We start from the raw sequence: 5,456 nt of genomic DNA, 5'->3' as shown, positions 1-5,456 counted from the left end.
GAATTAGTGTTAGCCGCGCGTTGAAGTTTGTTTATCGCAATCTTTAATGCTCGCACGTTTTTCTACAACGTAGTCAGTTTCTCGCCTGATCTATTTTGTTGATTCATCAATCTTTTAACACAGGATTCCACATATAGTTTGCTGGCGGCATCGGTGTCAGCCTCAGGTTGCGCTACACGGCAAATCTTACGCGATCTTGCGTCATAGTCCGTAACGACGCGACATAGAGCGTTTTCATGCACGTAACTTTTCACCAATCTATTTCAAGGACCGCTTGTGCCAGTTCCATCATTTCTTGGTTCGAATAATCCAAATTTATTGATAGGCATTTTGATGTGGGTGACGTAGATGGACTGATTAGTTTGTCGGGATTCTGTTTAATTTATAATAATGCCCGCTTCCCAAAGTTCCTAGATGATCGACAGGATCTCGTTATCATGAGCGTTGTGGCCAGCTTGGCGCAAAGCGTCGAGCAATCGTAGGTGATCCACTAGCTCGTTGGGGTCGTCCCAGTCACGTAATCAACCTTATTGTCGGTTAGCATCATAGCGCGAGGCATAGATACTCTTCTTTCAGTCTTTTTTGGTTTAGTCGACATCAATGGTGCGATTATATATTTGTACTTTTACCCCTTGTTACTCTTCAAATTGCATCATAATTGCGTTTATGCGCGTTTGTTGCCAATAAAATGTTCTTGTATTTTTGCAAATCATCTCTTTTGTAAATGATGTCATCAGGTATTCTCTCAAAGATTAACTCGTACAATCCTGGTGTTCTAATGTACCGTACGTTATCTATGATTATAGCGTCATCTTTGTCAATGTCAAATTGCTTGTTGCCGAGCCGCACTTTATTCGTGTCAAAATAAACTCCGTACACATGATCAATCTCGTTGTTTTTATCACTACCGAGAAGAGAGCCTATATACTTTTCCTAGTGTTCCAAAGTACTCTCGCAACATTTCTTGACCTTCCGACAATTCTGTTTTGAGAGTGTTGCGTGTAGTTTTAAAAACATTTTTGTCTACGAGTGTTTTAAGTATTATAGGTGGTACGCTTTTCAGTGTCGCTAACGGTGTACAGATTATTGGCAGTGAAGCGTCTAATGGCTTCGAAATATTTTGCAGAATGTTCCGACGTGCATTTAAGCGTTTTTTCTTTTTCGCTCTTTCTCTTTCTCCTCCTTCTTCTCTTCCTTCTGTTCCTTGTACCGCTTGATGGGTAACGTTTTATGTTGTCTCTTTTTCGATGTCTCCTCCTCCTCATATTGCTTGATTTCGATCTTCACGCCGTCGTCAGTGTTAGACTCATTTTTTATCAAAATCGTCGCGTCGTCTTCTTTTGTGGCGGCTGAATAATAAGATTAAAGTGAGTCTTGACTGCGATATCGATCTTTCCGGTCTTCAAAGCGCAATGTTTCTTGCAGATCGATTCGCTCGTTTTCGCAATCTTCTTTGTTATCTTTTCACGTTTGCGAATATTATTAGCCATGTCAGCAGAGTGAGCACTCCCCTAGAGTGACCGTTTTAACCCTTCTTAACAGAATACCGGCAATGACTAATTGTTTTGCGGTATCACAAACATGTTAAATCCGTTTCTATATCGTTTGTAAGCGAGCTATCCTAGTCTATTACTAGAAATCCATACTTTTGTTGCCAACAAGTATGACATAATTACTGAAATCCTCGTATGACATGTCAGTATTCACCTGATCGTTGTATACGTGTTTCAAGTTGATACCATTCTGTTTAAACAAGATTAGCAGGTTCGCATTGTCACGTTTAAGATGTTTCAATATTCTTGCGTATGTCTGCCAGAGATAGAAGCAGTCGACGTTCGAGTGGCGTTTCATTGAAAAGTATTCTCTTATAGTATTTTGTTTATCACACGCCACATCATCGAAAACAAAAATCGAGTTTGGACATGCTTCGCTCGGTGTAATGACATCGCTATTATTGGAGAATGTAAAGTAGCCGATTTTGTCGATCGACGTCAACAAATTCTCCAAATACCGATATTTTGGCTGTTGCAGCAATTTTGAGTACACGTATACGTTTTCACACCGTGCAGGCTATCTCTCAAATTAATCAACACGTTAGTTTTACCGCAATTCGAAGGGCCGCAAACGATCGCACGTATAATAGTCGGTAGCACCGTGTCTATGCATCTCTACGTTGTTCCGTACAAGCCGAAATGAAGGTCGGTATGGGTCTGAAGACAAAGACGAAAACGAAGAAAAAGACGGCAAAGAAACGGATACTTCCGGTAGCGAAACGTGGCAGTGTACTACCGATTCTACCAGTGTTGGGCACGCTCGGATTCCTAATCGGTGGAGCAGCTGGTGTAGCAAATATGGTGAATGATAGAAAAGCTGCACAACGTCAGTTGCAAGAGATGCTACGTCACAATCGCGCCATGGGAGTAGCGGATTGTATCTCGCGTCATACAAATACGGAGGAGGAGCCTCAACGAGAAAAAATAGAAAAAATAGTCAAAGAGGCGCTAAAAATGCCGCAAGGCGTAACTACCAACATACAATTGCTGCAACTGGCAAAACGTTTGCATATTCCGTATTTTAGAGATGTTTTTATGTGTGGCTCATTACCGATCGGTGGTATATATTGAAACGAGAGCGGCATCGTAATTTTGAATAACGCTGAAGGATCAGGTACTCACTAGGTAGCGTATGCAAAGAGGGGGGATCGCGCTATATATTTTGACAGTTTCGGCAATCTTCGACCGCCGAATGAATTGGTGCGATATTAAATGTGACAAAGATAGAGTACAATCACACATCCTATCAAATTTACAATCAAAGCAACTGCGGACAATTGTGTTTGCAGTTTCTCTGAAAGGTTGACTCATGTAAATTTAAAGACGTACATTGTGCTATTTAACTCAGTATTCGTTGAATAATTTGCTCAACATGACTATGACATTCACGCTGACCGGAAGGAGCAATGTTCTCGCGGTAAACTTCTTTCCCACCGTAGATTTGAGCGACGGTGAATACGAGTTCGGCCTAGCGGATTTTGAAAGTTATCACACAACATCGAATGTGAATTCTTCAGATAATAAATTTTACTTTTGCAAAGAAAACGCGGAAATTACGATTCCTGAGGGATCATATGAGCTGCTAGCGGTACATGAATTTTTGAAACATACAATTTTATGAGAACGTTCGCTACACGCAGTTTGTGACGGCGATAAAAAATACACTAAAGGTGTAGACAGGCCGAAAAAATGTCATGTCCGAAGATATGAGTCGATTCGACGACTGTAAACCAATCTTTGACGATCGCATCGTCAAGATCGAGACTTACACATACAACCCGTTTGCCAACACAACATTTGGACATAGTGATGAGATTATTGTATAGGTATAAGAATACCTATACAATAACAGAATTTGTATACATTGCCATATGAGAGATTCCTATATATCGAGGGAGAACTGAAGATAAACCATCCAATTAAAGGATCCAATGCGATACTGGGAAATAATTGCATCGCATTTATGTTTGATGATATTCGATATGAACTCGATAGTGTGAAGATTGATCGCAACAGAAATGTAGGAACAACAAGTTTACTCTAAAACTATGTAACAATATCATTCGATAGAAGCATGGTTATGAGTAATGCCGGCTGAATTGATCCGACTATAGTAAATGAACACTTCAATTTCTGCGTACCGCTCTACATGTTATTGGGATTTTATGATGACTTCAAACGGGTAGTGATTAACGCGCGTCACGAATTGATCTTAATACGATTGCGGAACGACAACAATTGTGTGTTTGGAAATTCGGCGTTGGAGCCTGTAATCAACTTATTTAAAATACAATGGCGAATGCCACATGTGTTGTTGAGCGAGATCAACAAGCTGTCGATGCTGCGCGCTTTGGAAAGCAAACGTTACCTTAGCATGGGTTTTTGCTCGTAGGATCTGTACGAGTTTCCGCTGTTGCAGCTTACAACCAAGCATTCATGGGCCATTAAGACTGCAACTCAACTGGAGAAGCCACAGTTATTTTTGCTCTGTAGACAGGCCGAAAAAATGTCATGTCCGAAGATATGAGTCGATTCGACGACTGTAAATTAACCAATGTGAAATTCTTTCTGAACTTGGAAAGTTATCCTTACGACGACATGAATCTGGATTTGGATAAAAACAGATGATCAATTCTGTACAACACCTACACACGTTTTTGCAAGAACTATTACGGATACCTCGAGCCCAATCTCACCGTCACACGGTTTTTACATAACAGTCCGTTCGTGATCATTGACTGTTCTCGACAAAATAAATTGATCAAGAGCGCGGACGTGAGATTAAAATTTGAATATAAGGACGTGCCTAATAATACCACTGCGTATTGTCTCATCATACACGATCGCGTGATCCAGTACAATCCGTTGACCAATATTGTGCGCAAAATTACATAAGTGGTGACAAATTACATAAGTGATAATTTAGAGAAGGAAAGAGGATATATAATAAAAGTGATGTGAAATGGCTGTAGAGTTTTGTCATTCCTCTCGACTGACTCACAACGAAGAGAGAGAGAAAGACCTCATCATGTCTGTACCAACATTGGTCGATCTGCTAAGATTTATCCTCAATAAACAGTTTATTGTAAAGGAAGCGGCAATCCTGAAAAGAGGATTTATTTTATCACATTATTTCTTCGCATGTCCTGTGCCATGAAGTTTGCTCATAAAATCGGAAAGGCGTCAAGCCTCATGGTTGACTCATCATGGCTTACAATGGGAAGATGGAAACGTTCCATATAGCATGGCTCAGCGCTTGATTACTGCGGCTATTGTTGGGGAAAAATAAAAAATTATAAAATGATGAAGAAGAAGAGTCCTATCGTGTACGTAAAAGGACTTCAAAAGCGAGAATAGCTAGCCGATATAATAGACAATGAGAGAAACGGTTTCATAATCGAGACCTTGAATGCAGATTACGACGACATTGAGTTTCTAAACAATCTAGATGTTAAAAACACTATGCGATGTGAAAAACATGTTAAAAATTGCGCATTACAAAATATATTCAAAATATTTAACTGGTGGTCGCAATGCCAGAAAGAATATTTAAAAAAATAAAATATGTAAACAGGTAAATCAAATAATCGACCAAACTAGCCAAAAATCAATTTATTTAATTTCATGACGTTTCGACCATGTAATTGTGGTCCTTATCAAGTGAAAATATGTAAACATATAAAATGTTTTATCTCTTATTCCGCCTCTCCAATCCTTCCAATCGTTTTTAAGAATTTTTTCCATCTCCTTTCTCTTAAATTTCAGAGCGCTAGAAGCAATTTCCCCACCACATTTACCCCCATTATCTTTGAGAAATGGGTATATATTCTAAATTTTTGTTGTACGATCAGTTTCACGTTAACCGCTTGAACCGATAATCTACATTTTCGGAACACAGAAAAA

At 39.5% G+C, this 5,456-nt stretch overlaps 1 pseudogene; it reads right to left on the bottom strand.

Moving 5' to 3' along the window:
* Nucleotides 1-377: 377 nt before the first annotated feature.
* Nucleotides 378-1,695, bottom strand: LOC146720071 (uncharacterized; annotated as a pseudogene).
* Nucleotides 1,696-5,456: the final 3,761 nt, after the last annotated feature.

The sequence above is a fragment of the Nylanderia fulva genome, unplaced genomic scaffold (assembly GCF_048542155.1).
Source record: "Nylanderia fulva isolate GAGA-0341 unplaced genomic scaffold, ASM4854215v1 Scaffold79, whole genome shotgun sequence".
In the NCBI taxonomy this organism is placed as follows: domain Eukaryota; kingdom Metazoa; phylum Arthropoda; class Insecta; order Hymenoptera; family Formicidae; genus Nylanderia; species Nylanderia fulva.
This window is presented reverse-complemented; position numbering and strand designations above follow the sequence as displayed.